Source organism: Crocuta crocuta, unplaced genomic scaffold, assembly GCF_008692635.1.
Source record: "Crocuta crocuta isolate KB4526 unplaced genomic scaffold, BGI_CrCroc_1.0 scaffold426, whole genome shotgun sequence".
In the NCBI taxonomy this organism is placed as follows: Eukaryota; Metazoa; Chordata; class Mammalia; order Carnivora; family Hyaenidae; genus Crocuta; species Crocuta crocuta.
The window spans coordinates 351,001-371,500 of NW_027532452.1; positions in this window are offsets into that span (position 1 = coordinate 351,001).

Below are 20,500 nucleotides of genomic sequence, written 5' to 3' on the forward strand. Positions count from 1 at the left end.
ATACTGTTTGCAGAACAAAGGTTTTAAATCTTGATGAAATTCAATTTGTAAACTTTTTCTCTTTTCCCTTAAAGTTTAGGTGTCATATCCAAGAAACCATTACCAGGGGCGCCTGGGTGGTTCAGTCGGTTAAGCATCCGACTTCAGCCCAGGTCAATGGTCTCACGGTTCGTGGGTTCGAGCCCCGCATCAGGCTCTGTGCTGACAGCCAGCTCAGAGCGTGCAGCCTGTTTCAGATTCTGTGTCTCCCTCTTTCTCTGACCCTTCCCTGCTCACGCTGTCTCTCTCTCTCTCTCAGAAATAAATAAAACATTAAAAACAAAAAAGAAACCCTTACCAAACACAAGATCACAGAGATTTACATTCTTCCGTGAGTCATAATTTTACTCCCTACACATATGTTTGATCTATTTTGAATTAATTTTTGTGAGGAGCATAACTTAATTTTTTGTGTGTGTATATATGTAGTTTATCTAGCACTATTTGTTGGAGACCATTTTTCCCCCATTAAATTGTCAAAAAGCAATAAATTATAAATGTAAGGGTTAATTTTTGGACTCTAAGTTCTATTTCAATGATATGCATTTCTATCTTTATGCCAATACTATACTCTTTGTAGTAAATTTTGAAATCAGGAAGTGTGAGTCCTCTAGTTTTATTCTTTTTCAAGATTGTTTTAGCTGTTCTGGGTCTATTGCATTTCTGTATGAATTTTAGTATCAATTTGTCAGTTTCTGTAAAGCAAACAAACAAAAATAGCCAGCTGGGATTTTTGGTAGTGGTTGCATTGATTCTGTAGATCAATTTGAGGAATACTGCCATCTTAACAATATTGTCTTCTGATCCATGATTATGGGATATTTTTCTATTTATTTTTAATATAGTTCATTTTTTCCACAATATGTTACATTTTTAGTGTACAAATCTTGTACTCTTGTTAAATGTATTTATTATTCTATTATTTTTGATGATATTTTTGATATTGTAATTGAGTTGATTTTTATATACAGAACTTATCTTTTATCCTGCAGCCTTGCTGAACTTATTTGCTAGTTCTAGTGTGTTTTACTGGATGACTTAAGACTTACTGTCAACAAGATCATGTGATCTGCAGATAGAGATCACTTTACTTCTTCCTTCGTAATCTGAAAGCCTTTATTTCTCATGCTTAATTGCCCTGGCTATACCCGCCAGTTAAATGTTGAATAGAAGTGGGAAGAGCAGACATCCTTGTCTTGTTTTACCATTAAGTATAATGTTAGCTATAGGATTTTTTTTTTGTAGATGTCCTTTATCATGTTAAGAAGTTTACTTACTTTCCTGGTTGTTGTGTTTTTATCATGTTTTATCATATTTTGTCATGAAAGGATATTAATTTTGTCAAATTTTTCTGTTTCTCTTGAAAGAATCGTGGATTACTACCCTTCATCCTATTGTTAATAGTATATTATATTAGCTGAATTTCATAAATTAAACTGATCTTGAATTCTTAGGATAAATCCCATACGTACGTGATATATAACTATTTCTATATGTTTATGGATTCAGGTTACTAGTATTTTCTTGAAGATTTTTGCCTCTGTATTCATAAAGGATAATGGGTCTATAGTTATCGTTTCTAGTGGTGTCTTTGTCTGGTTTTGGTATCAGGGTAATCTTGGACTCATAGAATGAATTGGAAAATATTCCATCCTTTTTTATTTGAAAGTTTGTGAATGAAAGGTGTATTAACTCTTTAAGTGTTTGGTAGAATTCACCAATGAAGCCATTTGGGCCTGGGCTTTCCTTTGTGGAAAGTTTTATTTATTTATTTATTTATTCAATGTTTATTTATTTTGATTGAGGGAGAGAGACAGAGCGTGAGCAGGGAAGGGGCAGAGAGAGAGGGAGAGACAGAATCAGAAGCAGGCTCCAGACCCTGAGCTGTCAGCACAAAGCCCGATGCAGGCTCGAACTCATGAGCTGTGAGATTATAACCTGAGCCAAAGTCAGATGCTTAACCAGCTGAGCCACCCAGATGCCCCTGTGGGAAGTTTTAAAATTACTAACCTTTTACTCATTAGTCTATTCAGATTTTCTCTATTGAGTTAGTTTCAGTAGTTTGGATCTTTCTAGGAATTTTTCCATTTTATATCTCTAATTTGTTGACATACAGTTTTTTAAGGTATCCTCATATTTCTTCCTATTTCTTCTGCATGTAGCTGTCCAGTTTTCCCAACACCATTTGCTGAAGAGACTATCTTTTTCCCACTGGATATTCTTTCCTCTTTTGTTAAAGATTAATTAACCATACAATCATTTATTTCTGGGCTCTCTGTTTCATTGATGTTTTGCCAGTACCATACTGTTTTGATTACTACAGCTTTCGGTTTTTGTAATGCTTGGAAAGTTTGTCATAATTTAATCTATCAGCAAATGCCATCATTCCCAAAAATGAAAACCAGATTCAAATTATTAGTATTAAAGCAGTTCATATTTCAAATCACGTATTTACAAAATTCAGTCTTTTGTGACTAATCATTATGTCATATAGATGACATGTACCCTTGATAATTTGCTACAGTACATAATGAAATACATTTTTTTCTGTTAAAAAGAGATCGTTTCAATCTTTTTGGTTCACATTGTCTTTTTAAAATCAAGATATAGTTATTATTGAGAAAACAATGTTAACTTATCAACAAAAAAGTATCTTCATTGATTACAAGAAGAAAACTATACATACCCCAATATTCTGACAACCTGTAGGGTCTACTTAGGGTACACAAAGCCTATGAAGATGAGGAACCTATATTGAAAAAATAAAATAGTCACACTTGGGATTTGTGTTTCTTTGGACAGCAGGTAGTTGAGTCTTCTGCTTTTTTGTTGCTGTTGTTCCATTTATAAATACAAATCAGTATATTTTAGTATGTAATTTGCATATGAACTCTATGGAGGATAATCGAATTGTCAGTGTTAAATTCACACAGTGTGATAACTGTATTTTGCTAATGGAGTTGATTACTGCAGCTTTGTAATATAACTTGAAGACTAGAATTATGATACCTCCTGTCTTGTTTTCCTTTTTCAAGGTTTCTTTGGCTGTTCGGCATCTTCTGTGGTTCCATACAAATTTTAGGATTATTTATTCTAGTTCTGTGAAAAATTCTGTTGGTATTTTGATAAAGACTGTATTAAAGTGTAGACTGCTTTGGGTAATGTAGACATTTTAACAATATTTGTTCTTCCAATCAATGAACATGGAATGTCTTTCCATTTCTTTGCATCCTCTTGAATTTCTTTCATCAGTGTTTTATAGTTTTCAGAGTACAAGTCTTTCACCTCTTTGGTTAGGTTTATTCACAGGTATTTTATTATTTTTGGTACAGTTGTAAATGGGATTATTTTCTTAATTTCACTTTCTGCTTCTTCATTATTAGTGTGTACAAATGCAACAGATTTCTGTACATTGATTTTTGTATCCTGCAACTTTACTGAGTTCATTTAATAGTTCTAGTAGATTTTTGGTAGAGTCTTCAGGATTTTCTGTTTATAGTATCATGTCATCTGCAAATAGTGAACGTTTTCCTTCTTCCTTGCTGATTTAGGTCCCTTATATTTCTTTTTGTTGTCTAATTGCTGTGGCCAGGACATACAGTACTATATTAAATAAAAGTGGTGAGAATGGACATCCGTGTGTTGTTCCTGACCTTAGAGGAAAAGCTCTCAGTTTTCCCCCATTGAGTATGATATTAACTGTGGGCTTTTCATATAAGCCTTTTATTATGTTGAAGTGCATTCCCTCTAAACTACTTTGATGGGCAGCAAAGGGAGGATTATCATGAATGGATGTTGTTCTTTGTCAAATGCTTTTTCTGTATTTACTGAAATAATCGTATGGTTTTTTTAATCCTTTCTATTATTGACATGTTTGTATTACATTGACTGATTTCATATAAGTTTTAGTATGTTGTATTGTGTTTTTATTTATTTCAAAGGACTTTCCAATTTCCTTTGTGATTTCTTCTTTGACCTGTTATTTAGGAATATGTTGTTTAACTTACACATATTTGTGAATTTCTCCACTTTCCTTCTGTTATTGATTTCTAATTTTTATTCCATTGTGCTTAGAAAACATGCTCGATATGACTTAAATCTTTTTAAATGTACTGACACTTTCTTTGTGGCCTACTGTGTAATATATCCTGGGCAATGTACTGTATGCACTTGAGAAGAAAGTATATTCTGCGGTTGTTAGGTGGAGTGTTCTAGAGATATCTGTTTAGATCTACTTGATTTATATTATTGTTCAAGTCTTTGTGTCATTCTTGATTTTCTGCCTAGTTCTTCTACCCATTATTGAAAGTAGGGTATAAAGACTCAAACTATAATTATTGAATTGTTTACTTTTCCCTTCCTCACATGGCCTTTCCAGAAGTCTCATCCTCTATGTTCTAAGATTATTTATATTTTTAATTTTGATGAAGTCCAATTATCCTATTTTTTTTTCTTTTATGCTTTCTGCTTTTCTGTATCTTATCTAAGACATCTTGCCCTTACTCAGAATCACAAAACTTTTCTTCTCCTATTTTTTTTCATAAGTTTTACCATTTTAGTCTCTATATTTAGATCTATCTAGGTTATTTCTCGTTAACGTTCATATATGGTGTGAAGTAAGGGCCAAGGTTCTTTTTTTTCTTTTTATTCATTCAGTTGCTCCAGTATTATTTACTGGAAATATAATCCTTTCCCCATTGAATTACCCTAGTACATTTGAAAACAATTAATTGAATATATATGTATGGGTCTATATCTGGACTATCGTATTCCATTTATCTGTAAATCTATCCTTATGCTAAAGCCATTCCATCTTAACTAATGAAGCTTTGTTATACATGCTAAAATTAGGAGTATAAATTCTACAAATTTATTCTCCTTTTTCAAAACTGTTTTGGCTATTCTGTATCCTTTGATATTCCACATACATTTTAGAATCAGCTCATAAAATTATATAAAAGATGCCTATGTTATAAGAATACCATTAAATTCAAACTAAAATTACAGAAAAGAGGGATATAAAATCATTTACTTGAAACCAATCCTTCACCCTTTTTGTAACGGTCTGTGTAAAGACTGACTAATACTGAAGAATCATAGAAGTATTGTAGTTGTAATGGTGGGGGGGCAATGTGAAGCCTTTGTTTGGGATTCAGTTCAGCCACATTCATCACTTAAAATCCCTGAGTCTTCGGGCACCTATATGTCTCAGTCAGTTAAGGGTCCAACTCTTGATTTCTGCTACCATCATGATCTCACAGTTATGAGATGGAGCCCTGCATTGGGCTCCATGCTGGGTGTAGAACCTGCTTATGATTCTCTCTCTCCCTCTCCATCTGCCCCTTCCCCGCTTGTACACATTCTTAATTAATTAATTAATTAATTAATTAAAAGAAAACCTTTTTTAAAAAATGAAATCTCTGAGTCTTGATTTCTCTTGGACATAATTAATAATTTTATCCATTCTTTTTTTTTTTCTTTATGAGAGAGGAAGATAAAGAGGGAGAAAGAGAATGCCAAACAGGCTCCATGCTGTCAGTGCAGAGCCCGACGCTGGGCTCCATCCCACAAATACTGAGATCATGACCTGAGCTTCAGTCAAGAGCAGGATGCCCAACCAACTGAGCCACTCGGGGACCCTCCATTCTTTTCTGGTTATATAAAGTATCCCGAAATTCAGTAGTTTAACCAATAATCAGTTAATACTATAGAGAGAAATACTTTGTAACTGGAGAAGACTTGTGAAAACATAAGAGATTATTACTACTGATTTTTTTTTTTTTTCAATCCAGGGGCACCTGGGTGGTTTAGTCAGTTAAGCTTCTGACTTTGGCTTAGGTCATGATCTTATGATTCATGGGCTTGAGCCCCACATCAGGCTCTGTACTGACAGCTCAATCTCTGTGACAGACACAGGTTCTGTGTCTCCCTCTCTCTCTGCCTCTCACCTTCTTGCACTTTCTCTCTCAAAAATAAATAAAACATTAAAAAAATTTGTAATTGAGACTAACTTTTTCTAATTCTAGCCTATTAACTTGGAAAGGAGTAAAATAACATCTAACAATGCAGTACTGTTCTGAGCTAATGTATTTCTAACAATTTGCTAACCAGCAATATCCCATGTACACTCTAAGAAGTAAAATCACCCCAGAGAAAAAAAGGGGCATAAATCTCCCTCTCCCCTCTTTCCAGATAAGACAAATTATGACAGGTCAGTACCCCTGGAAGGAAGAATATAAAAAAGAAGATGTCAACACAAGATGACATAAGAAAAATAGAGACATGGAGAAATGTAGCTCATCCATTCCTTTTCCCCAAAGGAACTGTGGTTCTCACACTTCCCAGAACTTGTCAAATGCTCCTGTGTGGCTCAAGGATGATCCAGGTTCTAGCCTGTCCTACCTCTAACTTCTAAGTCACCTTGGACAAGTCAGCTTCACCTCTTTAGGCTTCAATTTCCTTATTTTTTTTTCCAAGCATAATTATGGTTTGGCTAACTAATACAAATTATATACATTTAAGGTATACAGTATGATGTTTTGAATTTTATATACATTGTGAACGTATTAATACAATCAATCTAATTAACGTATCTGTCACTTCACATAGTTTTCATTTTGAAATCTACTCTTAGCAAATGTCAAGTATACAATACATTATTATTAACTATAGTCACCATGCTGTACGTTAGATCTTCAGAACTTACTCACCTTATAACTGAAAGTTTGTAACCTTTGGTCAATATCTCCCATTTTTTCCAACACCCACCCAGCCTCTCATAACCACCTTTCTACTCTGTTACTATGAGTTCCACTTTTTTTTTTTTAATTCCACATGTAAGTGAGATCATGTGTATTTGTCTTCCTATATCTAGCTTATTTCACTTAGCATAATGTCATCCATCTAACTGCAAATAACAAGATTTTCTTCTTTTTTATGGAAGAATACTATTCCATTGTATATATATTTAGTGCATTTTCCTATTCATCTGTCGATAGATACTTAGGTTGTTTCCATATCTTGGCTACCATAAATGATGCAGCAATATAAAAGAGGAAATGTAACTAAATGCATATGATTCCTTCTAGTTCTAAAATTTTATGACCCAAAGGCAGTAGTGGTAATCCCCTATTAGTAAAGAAGTTTGAGCACACATCTCTAATATATGCATACTTAGTTTTAAGATGTACATATATACACAGTACTTGTATCTTACAGCAATAAACAAACACGTAAGAAAAATTTTAAAGGATGAAGAGTGCCTAAGTGGTTCTGTTGGTTAAGCATCTGACCCTTGATTTTGGCTTGGGTCATGATCTCACAGCTTTGTGGGTTCGCACCTTGAATCAGGCTCTTCACTGACAGCATGGAGCCAACTGGGATTTTCTCTCTCCCTGTCTCTCTCTGCCCTTCCTCCCTCACACTGTCTGTGTCTCTCTCAAGATAAATACTAAAAAAAGAAAAGAAAAATTTAAAGGATGAGATTTTGAAATGAAAACAATATTTTAAATGTCTGATTAATTCGATACTTCAGGTATCATTATCAGTATCTCAAGTCACAGTACAGACTTTGTCAATAAGGATAGTGAATGTCAATCCATTTCTCAGATAGTATTCTTAATATAAAGGTTTTGTGTGTTGGTTTTTGTTAATGGGTTTTCTTTTTTCTCTTGCTAGGAGAAAGAGGCATGTATGCCTAGACATTTCCATGTTCATTTGTCTCTGCTATATGATTTAGCTGGGAGTCAAGAAATAACCTTTGTTTCTTACCCACCTGTGTTCTAAGACACAGCACTTAGAGATATGGAGATCAGATGATAAGTAGTACACTAAATGGGCCTATGTACAGAAAAGAGTTAACATAACAGGCCTAAGCTACTATCCTTGAAAAGTCCAACTTGCAAGGTTGGTCCTTCGCTGGTATCTAGAGCTTAGATTTCAGGAGGGTTCCCACCCATTAACTGATAAATGTGCCTCACTGAACCCAACTGTTTGTGCAAATAATGTAGTTTGTGCTGAATGTCTGCTTTCCTTTTGGTAGTCTGGAATTTGAATATATGTTAGATACAGAGTACCATGTGGCCAGCCCTCAAGAAAAACTCTGAGGGTTGACTTCTAATGGACTTCCCTCGTTGGCAACATTATACATGTATTGCCACAACCTGATGCTAGGAGAATTTAGAGTGTCCTGTGTTGATTATACTGGAAGAGGACTTTCAGAAGCTTGTGCCTGATTTCCTCCAGAGTTCACCCAATGCACCTTTTCCCTTTGCTAGTTGTGCTGTGTATCCTTTCTCTGTAATAAATCAAACCCATGTCTCTGACTTATGCTGAATCCTATGGGTCCTCCTAGAGAATAACTTAACCTGGGTGGTCTTGGACACTATGACATGGCCTGCTAACAATTCTTGACATTAACTTACCTCACATTGCAGCCCTCCTTCGTTGGATTATTTGAAAAGAAAGAGCCTTTGTCAAACTTTCAAGTTATGTGTGATAACAAAAATAAATCCACATACTGTATCTTAAGAACAGTATTCAAAGAAAGCAATACAGGGCCACCTGGGTAGCTCAGTTGGTTAAGCCTCTGACTCTTGATTTTGGCTCAGGTCAAAGTTTGAGCCCTACATCAGGCTCTGCTGTGCATTCTCTTTCCTTCTCTCTCTGCCCCTCCCTCACTCGCTTGCTCTCTCTCTCAAATAAACTTAAAAAAAAGAAGAAGGCAATACAAATCTGTGTCATTAGCCAATACAAGTTTTGTTTTTCCATGACTTTTGGGCTTACTTACACACAGGATGAACTCAATAAATACTTACAAACTGAATAACAAAAATTCTGAAAATGTAAAACAAAAATGGAATAGTCTCATAAATTTTTCCAAATGTGTAACTAAAGCAGCTCTTAAATTCGCATTAGGGAAATTGGGTGTTTTTTAATTAACCATCCTTTAGATGAACTAGATGCATTTTGGTCCAGACTTGCTCTGACACTGCCTAAAAATAAACATCTCTCACCCTTTAATATGGACTCAATTATAATGTTCCTTGTTATGAAACTACTCTGAATTTAGACTCTTTTACTTTGGTAACTATTGAAGTAGTTCTTCAAGTAATTGAATTATACCACCCTAGTTGTAACCATGCTGTTACATGAGACAATCCACATAAAATTAAACAGAACTCACAGGAATTATGTTGAATTTTTTTAAAAAGCCAATATCAAAAGGTTACAGACTATACAATTCCATTTATACAGCATTCTTGAAATAACACAATTATAGAGATGAAGAAAAGATTAGTGGTGGCCAGAGTTGGGTCAGGGGGGAAGGAGGTGGGAATAAAAAATAAAATAAACAGAATATGATTATTAATCAGGAATGTAGAAAGATGAAATCCTATGTCACTTATTTTTAAAATACTTATCATTACACATTTGATCTTTTTCATTTCCAACCATATATAGTTTTCACCTTGGTGATGACCTTGCTGGGTGGGAAACATAATATCTTTAATACATGAGTTAAATCTAAGATGATGTTCAAATGGACTGCAGGTAACTGTTTATGTCAATAATAAATACAGTAGATTACTTTTAAAACCCATACTTTGGACTTTTTATTACAGATGCAATTGCTGACTTACCATAAATCAATGTGCTTAAAGTGCCATATGATATCAAATGTTTAGCTTAACAGCATAAAATTGAGCTGAAACTGTAAAACATGTTTTATAGGTGCTATAAAATCCTGACGCTGGAGGTCCCGATTTTTGCATTACTCTGATCCATCAAGTCCACTGAAAATTCCAAATAGCTAATACACTTGGGAATTGCAAATTGGCTTTCAGAGTTTCACTCACTTTGGTTATTATGACCTCCAGAGACAGTATCTTCTGTTTCCTAACATGAGGAGAGAAGCACGAGCTAGCATAGGACCTGCAGATTTAAAACCTTGAATCCTTTACAATGCCCTCTGTTACTTCTTCTGGCTGAATCTGGCCTCCCCCCCCACCCCACCCCTCCACCCTAGTCCCTTGTGGGCATCTCATTAGCATCTGAAAAAAGACCAATTGATAAAGCTAGAAATTATTCATTGTTTATCTTAAAATGTTTGTTTCTGCCATTAATGGGACACTCCTTCAGTTAGGAAAATGAGTTACTGCTCCACTTTGCAGCGTTCTGTGGTTAAGCAACAGAGAAGAGGTGGAGACAGTGAGGAAGTGAAGATGGAGAGAGGTGAATATCTGTGAGGAAACTTTAAGATACAGAAGCAATCAGATTTAGTGGTGAAAATGTGTGAGAAAGAGAGAGAAGTCAGAGATGATGCCCAGGTTCCTGGCTTGGCCACTGGGTGGATGGTGGTGGTCTTGCCTGAGAGAAGAGTAGAGAGAGGGAGCTGGGGCTGTGAGGAAGGGAGGATACATTGAATTTGAGATGCTCATGGGTAAGCTGGTGGCAATTTCCAATAGCAGTTAGTTACATGGATCAAAACCAAAATGCAAATTAAAAGGAATCAACTGTAGTAAACACCATTGATAGTGTTTTCTCTTGTTGCAAATGCAGTCCCCTCCATTATAAAACCATGTATCTAATAGATCCCTTCAAGGAATTACCTGATTCAGCCTTCCATCTTTATTTATCCACCCAACCATTAATTTCTAAGCTTAAACTATTTGTTGCTCATGTTTTAGAACTCAGAAAGTCTGCTACTTTTCCTCTTTAATCTATGGGATCCAGAACTGCATGTAATGTCTTAGTATGTTGTCAGACATCAGCATGAAGGAATGAAAATAGCCAATAAAAAAGACTATAACAAGTTAGTAAAGGGGAAAATGGAACAATAAAAAATGTACTAATCAAAAAATGAAAGGAAAGAATGTAATACAAAGTGGGTGGGTTAATTAGAAAACAGTAAAAGTCACTATAAACTCAACTAAGTCAATAATTAATATAAATTGTCTAAATCTAAGTAAAAAGCTAAAACTGCAACATTGGATAAAAAAAGCAATAGGCACTCTTTTTATTGAAGTAGAGTTGACACACAGTGTTACTTTAGTTTCAAGTGTACAACATAGTGATTGGACACCTCTATATGTTAAGCTACGTTCACTGCCAGTATAGTTACTGTCTGTCACCATAAAACATTATTACAGAACCACAGACCATATTCCCTATGCTGGCCTTTCATCCTTATGACTTATTCATTCCATAACTGGAAGCCTGTGCTTCCCACTACCCTTTACCCATTTTGCCCACCCCTTTAATTTCCTCCCTCTGGCAGGCACCAGTTTGCTTTCTGTATTTATCAGTCTGTTTCTGCTTTGTTTGTTCATTTATCTTGTTTTTTAGATTCCACATATAACTGAAATCATATGGTATTTGTCTTTCTCTGTTTGACATATTTCACTTAGTGTGACACCCTCTGGGTCCATTTATGTTTTCACAAATGACAAGATCTCATTATTTTTAGTGGTTGAGTGTATATATATAAATATATACACACTCTTCTTTATCTGTTCATCTATCAGTGGACATTTTTGTTGCTTCCATATCTTAGCTATTGTAGATAATGCTGCAATGAACAGAGGGAGGCATATATCTTGTCCAATTAATGTTCTCTTTTTCTTTAGATAAATACCCAGTAGTGGACTTACTGGATCATATATTTCTATTTTTAATTTTGAGGGGGAGCCTCCATACTGTTCTCCAGGTTACACTGCCACCAACAATGCACCAGAGTTCCTGTTTCTTCACATCCGTACCAAAACTTGTTATATCTTCTCTTTTGGATTCTAACCATTCTGACAGGTGTAAGGTGATATCTCATAGTGGTTTTGATTTGCATTTCCTGAGGATGAGTGATACTGAGATGGATGTGGGCAGAACACCTGAAAAGACATTTTTCCAAAGAAGACATCTGTATATGTTTATATATATGTATATGTCTATATGTATATATACAGATGTCTTCTTTGGAAAAATGTCTTTTCAGGTGTTCTGCCCATTTTTAATTGGATTATTTTGGGGGGTTTTGGTGTTGAGTTGTAGAAGTTCTTTATATATTTTGGATATTAACCCCTTATTGGGTATTTCATTTACAAATATCTTCTCCCAATTGGTAGATTGCCTTTTTGCTTTGCTGGTGGCTTTATTCTATGAGTGAAAGCTTTTCAGTTTGATTTAGTACCATTTGTTTATTTTAGCTTTTGTTTCCCTTACCTGAGGAGACAAGCTAGAAAAATGTTCCTAAAGCCAGTGTCAAAGAGATTACCAACTATGTTTTCTTCTAGAAGTTTTATGGTTTCTGGTCTCATATGTAGGTCCTTAAACCATTTTACTTACATTTCTTTAGTGTTGATTTATTTTGAGAGAGAGAGAGAGATTTAAGTGGTGGAGGGACAGAGAGAGAGGGAAACACAGGCTCCAGGCTCTGAGCTATCAGCATAGAGCCAGACATGGGGCCTAAACCCACGTACTGCAAGATCATGACCTGAGCCTAAGTAAGACGCTCAACCAACTGAGCCACCCAGGCACCTCTATTTGCATTTATTTTTGGGTATGGTGTAAGAAAGTGGTCCAGCTTCATTCTTTTGCATGTAGCTGCCCAGTTTTCTCAACACTATTCATTGGAGAGATTGTCTTTTCCCCATTGTATATTCTTGCCTCTTTTGTCATAGATTCATTGACCGTGTAAGTATGGGTTTATGACTGGACTGTGTATCGTGTTCCATTGATCTATTTGTCTCTTTTTATGTCAGTACCATATTGTTTTGATTACTACAACTTTGTACTGTATCTTGAAATCTAGGATTATAATACCTCCAATTTTGTTCTTCTTTCTCAAGATTGCTTCAACTCTTTGAGGTCTTCTGTGGTTCCATACAAATTTTAGGATTGTTTTTTCTAGTTCTGTGAACAATGCTGTTTGGTATTTTGATAAGGATTGCATCAAATCTGTAGATTGCTTTGGATCTAGTTGCTCTTTTAAACTATGGTGTTTGGTTTTGTTTTTTTCTGTGCCTCAGGGCAACCAAGGCTAGTGTGGACTGCGGACCTAGGGGCTGCTGAGGTGACAAGCTGGCTATGGCACCTGGACCCTGTTCCCATCTGTGCTGTCAAGGTAGAGAGGAAACATAAACTGGTGTTCGCCAGCCCCTCTGAACCTGAAGGGAGTTACAGCACCTCCCCTGTCATTTGGCAAGGTTCTAGGGCTGGTTCTTTTATATTCTAGTTGCCCTTTCACACTGCAGCTTTTTTCCTGTGCTGCAGGGCATATGAATCTACTCATGGTTCCTAGGTGCTATCCCTCACCACTGCCATTCCTAGCATCCTTCATTACTGCATCTCCATCTCTCTTGCCATTGTCTGTGTGGTCTCTCTATTGTTGTGCACAAGCTATTCAGTCAGACCTCAGTTCTTTTTCAGGAAGAATTGCTTTAGAAATAGGTGTAGAATTGATGTGTCAATGAGAGGTGAGTTCAGGGTCTTTCTACATCACTGTGTTGGACCCTCTCACTCAACTGTAGACACATTTTTTAAGTTTATTTATTTATTTATTTATTTTGAGAGAAATTGAGAGAGAGAATGAGCAGGGGAGGGGCAGAGAGAGAAAGGGACAGAAGATCCGAAGCCAGCTCTGTGCCGTGCCAACAGCAGAGAGCCTGATGTGGGACTCGAACTCACAACTGCAAGATCATGACCTGAGCCAAAGTCAGACACTTAACCAACTGAGCAACCTCTAGACACACTGAGAGATTGGAAAAAGAGTCACCATGCAAACATTCACCAAAAAGAGCTAGTATAGCCATCCTAATACCAGACAAAGTAAACCGTGAGGCAAGAAACCACACCCAAAAGAAAGAGGGACACTTTATAATGATCAGGGAGTTAGTCCAGTAGAAAATAACACAATCTCAAATCCTTGAACATCCAATAACTTAGCTTCAAAATACAAAAAGTGAAAAATTGACAGATCTGAAATCCACTGAGAGAAATCACTGATCAAGTTCAAAACTGATCTGAAGAGTGAATTACTACTAATTCTGAACCCTATCACAAAGCACCTGACTTGCCTAAGCACAAGTTGGCCATGAATTTGCCTCAGGGACAATTGGAAAGGGGCAGCAGCTGGACAGTGAGCTGTATCCACCCCACTCGATCTCCTGCTTAGTGAGATCTCTAGAAAACATCTCCAGCACTTCAGTTAAAACACTATGCAAATATTACATCCTTATGTGATACTGTTGCATTCTATCTGCAGTTGTCTAAGTGAATTCTATTCAATGTCAGCAGACCGCCAGCCAAGTCCCAGCCTTAGGATTCTCCAGTCCTGGTCTTGTCAAAAGATAAACATAATGTGCGGCTGCATCTTGTTACCTGGCCTGCCAGGAGTCCTCATCAGACACTCATAACAGTAAAGTGCTCTAAGATTATGGTCCAAAGGATCATAAATATATAGATGATTTGAAAGGTGGGTCTCTTCCCCAGCAAGGAGCATGTTACTCAGTTCCCTGTGCCATCACTAATTTCTGCCCCAGGAGCTGTTGTTTCATGAGAACCACTTGACTTCTCCATGCCGTCTGTGGTCACCCCACACCTATGACCCTAATATACATTGCTTGTTTGAGCAAATTCTCAGGTCATTGGTCATAATCTCTGCATCAACTTTTTTTTTTTTTTCTCCAGGAGGGGCCAGTTACTCTGCTACATTTGCCCAACCTTAACCTTCAAAGATGTGGACCATCCTCTTGGGGTATCCCTTCTCCCACTGCCTCCCTGAAATGGAGCTTTGATCCTGGAGTTCACCCACTTCCTTTCACCCAAGGAAACAAAGCCTCCTCTTTGTTTCTTTTCTTTAGTCCCTGGGACCTCCCTTGGGTTCTAGGCACTGCCCTCTCCCCAGGATTCTTTGTATTTCTGCCATCTCTGCAGGATCCTGCATAATCTACCCCATAGTGGTTCAGGGAGTAAACTCAGCTTCACTTGCTGAGGGTAGGACTGGGGGGTGGGTGCAACAATGGGCAGGCTCTTATTAACAAACATGGCAAGATATTATCTTGAGAGATTAATCTGTGGAGTTTTTTCCCCATTTCCTTGTACAGTGAGCAAGTGACCCGATGGAAAAGTAAAGTTGATAGAGAAGGATTGAAAAGAGCTGAGAATAGTTAATGCTGAGCTTTGTGATTCTGAAATAGCTTTTGAGAATCAAAAAGTGGGACTTGGGGCATAAAGCACATAAAGAAACATGGAACAAGGAGAGAGACTAGAGGAATTACCAGACAGCTACATCCTGGTGTCTACAGGGGCACTAGTGTAGGTCTCCTGGATGGGTGAGGGGAGGAAGAGGGAGGAGCACCCAGGGAAGAGTAGGTCAGCACTGAGAGCCTAGGGAACATCTTGGAGCATTTCCCATTACCACCTCTTCCCCCAGGAGGCCCTCAGCTGGCTGCGTATTCCCTGGAGATGTTTGCTCCCCTACTCCCCTAAATGGTCACCCTTTCCACTTAAGTGTTCTGAGATTCTCATGAGCCCCATGTAAACTAAAACCTTGGATTGAGAGTAATTTGTTCTGTGAGTGTTCTGTAATACAAGCAAACATTTCTAATAAATTTTAACTGGATAAGTGGATGATATCTTGCAATACAAGTAGTACTTGATGCTGAATATCACATAATCACAACTGAGCCAATGCTTCTTGAAATTTGCTTTGATATACAAGTATTTTGGATTACAAGCATGTTTCTGAAACGATTTATGCTCACAAACCAAGGTTTTACTGTATATGTTAGGGATGCTCTCAGCTGCAAGCAACAGAAAAAAATGTGATCAGCAGCACCTGAAACATCAGAGGTTTATTTTTTCATGTAACAAAAAGGCTAGAGATGGCAGTTGCTTTGTAAAACTGTGGATTCCCCAAGAACCAGTCCCTGAGAACAGGATTCAGTTAGTTCTAGAATGGTGTCCAGGGATCTGTAACTCTAGAATCTTCCCAAGCAATCCTAATTTGCAACCAAATGTGGGAGCCACTGTTCCCTGGTTTACTGTACCTGCTAGGCTCTTCCCTATTCTGAGTGTTCAGAGCCTATAGCTTCCCCAGGAGCCAGCAGCACTATCAGTGACCATCTGATATTATTCATTCAAATGGTTAACAAACAGTAATTGCTCACCTTTTAAATGGCAGACACCAGCTCTATGAGGATTGTAAACTGGGCCTAGAAACATGAAGGTTTAATAATATTCTCAAAGTAAGTAGAATTTCCATGGAATCTATTTTAAGCACTTTTTTTTTTCCATTGAGGAAGGATGGAGTAACCATCCAAGTAAACCTGGTACATTAAGCACCCTTTTTGCCTCTGTTTCCTCTAAAAACCTCATTACAATATTTAGTTATAGGCGACAGAATACTCAAGGATAAAGCTAGAATAAAAGCCAACAATAATGGAAAGAGAGATGTGAACACAGTGTTGGCAACTGGAAAGCAGATAGCCAGCGATGAGTGACTCAGCAACTGGGCATGGGGTGCAGAGAGGAGGCAGGAAGCTAACCGATCAACCCCATAGAGCACCTGAAAGGCACAGACAGAATCAGAGGCACCAAAACTGCTCAGGAAGTGGGGTACTGGTTCAAAGCCTGTACTAAATGCAAGGAGATCCCTAGACCACTTCTTCACCCCACCAGCCAGGCATCCCCCTCATCCAACAGAAAACATACTGCAGAAGGAGACTGAGGGCAAGTTGGCATGCTGAATGAATGGTGAGAACCACTAGTAACTCTTCCCCATTGCTTCTGAGAATCCTGGTGGCCCAGCTTGGACTCCTGAGGCAGCAGCCTCAAAGTTTCCTTTCTAGGGAAACTGAGTTCCTCAAAGAAAAACTTACAGACAATGATCACTGAGAATCCTAATCAAATATAGAAATTCAGAGGAAACCAATACAAACAGCAGAATAAACTGTCAGGAAAATCATAGTATCTTCAGAGAGGTAATGAATGATAATTGTATCAACAAAAAAAGAATAGACTGGCTCATAGAAAATAAAAATGTTTCTCAGTTTTAAAAAATATAAAAAGAGGAAAAACTTTTCAATAGGATCCAAGCATGCTTTAAAGGAAACTACCTGAGAACGTACTCCACCAAAATGAGGGAATAAACCAGGAAAAAAGAAGACACAAGATTTCAGAAAAAGGGATCCAACACAAGGAAGTTGGATGACACATCAGAACAGGCCAGTGGGCATCAGAGGGATTATGATAAAAATTTAAAAATCACCAGATTACTTGACACATTTGAACAATTAGGAGGAGATTAACAGTTTTGACAAAGAGTTGGAAGAGCATTAGGGAGAAGTATTAATCAAAACATAAGATAATTTTGAACTCCAGGGAGGAGAAAAGTTGTATAACAACGGAAACATTATTAGTTGCTGCATGCCTTAGCTGGGGAAGATATTTACAATAATCACAACAGTGTTAACTGAATACTGATTTAACCAAATATTATGACATATTTATATTGGAAGAAGGAGAACAAGGGTGCTAAATCCTCATCTTTCATAGGAGGAAGTCAAGCGTTTATATCTAAATCTGAAAAATCAATACGGAAGCATATTATTTAGACACAGGGAGGAAAGATCCAGAAGAAACAGCTTAGCCAGTTGAAAATGACACTTCCGTGTCTCTGATGAGAAGGGACATGTGGGAAATGGTAGTCTGTCAGACCACAGGGAATTTTTCTGGTCAACAAATTGCAGACTTCAGTGATTCTTCCCCCCTAATTCACTGAGTTCAGCCAAAGTCCTCCCTTGAGGTTTGCTAAGTAGAAGCCCTAAGGAATACACAAACACACACAGTGAACTTCACTGAACTTTGTTCATCCTTATTTCTAAGCCAAAAGTGTCATAACAAATAGGGAAAAAGAGCCCACACAGATAGGTGGGGTGTTAACACAGCAGGTCTATTCCCTGAGCTTCTCGCATCTGTGTTTCTCAACAACATGAAGAACTGTGAGTGGCTTCACTAGCGTCCTACCATACCAGGCACTCAGTACATGTTTGAATGAATGAAAGAATGAATGAAAGAATGAATGAATGAATGAACAATAAGCAAACTCATTATTTTTCATGCATTGTGAATGCCTAGCTAAACTAGGACCAAAACTATTTTGCCTTTGCGCTTTCAAATTCATTCAGATTTAATGGCCTGTTGTGTGTTTCGTTATATATGAAGTGGGCACCTCTAGTGTTCAAGGAACATTCCTGCTTTCAAATATACTACAGTCTGTTTGGGAAGGCAAAGTGTGAATAAATGAGTTTAAATAATTAGCCACAGATAGTTGAGCAGTGGGTGCAAGGGGAGATGTTACTATGGGATTTGAATTTATAATCTGAATGAGGGCCTGGTGCAGGGAGGCATGACTTCCCCAATACTGGCTGAAAAGTCCCTAGAGTCATTTCCAAGTATTTTGCTCATACTGAAGATGGGAAATGGGAAGAGAGTGTCACATCACATGTTGGTCTTGTTGACAAAAGTCAACAAAGCACATTGGGACATCTGGGAGGCTCAGTCGGCTAAGCTTCAACTCTTGACTTCAGCTCAGGTCATGATCTCAGGGTTCCTGAGTTTGAGCCCTGCATGGGGCTCTGCGCTGATGGTACAGAGCTTGCTTGGGATTATCTCTCTCTCCCTCTTTCTCTGACCCTTCGGTTCTCTCTCTCTCTCTCTCTCTTTCTCTCTCTCTTTCTCTTTCTCTCTCTCAAAATAAATAAACCTAAAAAAAAGCTCAACAAAGCACATATTTGGTTGGTACCTTACAATCATTCTCATATTGCCTTAGTGCTTTCTCTCTAAAGCAGGAAATAACAGCTCCTTTGTTGATGAAATCTCACCAGTCTTGCTGCCAAGGGGCAATGAGAGGTGTTGCTATTTGCCAGCTCTGCTCACTCCATGGCTGCAGATACCAATTGGTTTCCCCCTTTGGCGTATTTCTTCCCATTGGAACAATGATCAAACCATTATACATGAGTAGCTAAGAGAACTTTCACTGCTTTGAGCTCCTTTTGTTTTGTTTTGTTTTTTTTAATTCTGGAACTCTGCCTCAACTCCTGTGTCCTCCCATGGCACCACATCCACTGCCAGCCCCACCAATTCCCACAGGAGTAGCCCCTTCCATGTCCTAGGAGGAATATCCTAATAAAGGAGAATTCTTGTTCTCATTCTGCACTTCAGATTTAGAGGTTTAGAACTTGAGGTTCAGACCTCAAAACATAAAGTCTTCATTTCCTTAGCTCTGTCTACTTTACTTTTATTTACTTTTGCAGAAATATCTAGAGATGCGGTAGTTTTTCAGTTTTATAAATATTTTTTTAACAAAATGCATACCCTTGGCATTTCAATGTCCCTGCCTTTGGGAAATAAAATCATTACGAGAGGAGCTGAACCTTTAAAAGGCCCTTGAACTCTATAGTATGGTCACTTCTGAGGATCTGGTTGCTTCTGTGTGTGTAGAGTGCTCAGTTCTATGCATCCTAAACAGAGCCTGGCATAGAAAAGGATAAGTATTTTTAGATGAATGAGAAATAAAAACTTTCATCTGATTGCCATAAGCTTATCCTACCACAATATGAAAGCACTGGAGAGTTCTATTTTGTGTTCTCTTCAAATACACTTGGCCATCCTGCAAACTTACATAGACTTTACCTATTTTTTTGAGGCTGCCCTGGGAACCAGCTTATGCTGATTAATCTGGTGGCTGTATGTCCCAAGTGAAAGGGAAAAGGCCTATCTCCTGGCTCTTCCAAATAATCTCCTCTGTGAGGCCAGCTCCAGGAGAATGGGGCTCCAGCTACCATTTTCCATGAACTGCACAGGCTCATTAGGATGGTTTATGGTGTAGGAAAATCTCTGTGTGGGAGAAAGCAGCTGGAGTTCTCACCTTAGATTTCTTGGGGAGAAGGTCTGCTTCTACCATGCTCCATTTAAGGATTCTGCTGTGGGGACTAAGCAACTACTGTGTGTCAGGGACAAGACAGACACAATCTCTGCTTTTAAGGAACTTGTAGTCTCGTGGAAGAGGCTGGAAGTTAGAGTCCTATGGGGCACCTAGAGGGACACTTGGCCCAGATCATCATGGAGCGTGTCCTCCAAGAACTAAACCCTGTCCAAAGCAGGCGGGCCAGGAGAGGGTTCCAGCAGGGGAACAGCAGGTGTTGAGGCTCAGAAGTAAGAGATGTTGTAATGTATTTGGCCTAAGCCTGGAGCAGAGAAAGCAAAAAGAGGAAGAAGAGATGAGAGAGGGTGACAGACACATCACAGAGGGGGCACATCATAGAGGAATCATGTTAGGAAGTTTGGACTTTATGTTGAGAGAAATGGGAAGTCATTGAAGTACTTTAAGCAGGTTAGGAACATTCCTATATTTGCATTTTAGAAATATCAAACCAGCAGAGCAATTGTGGAGATGAAGAAAAGC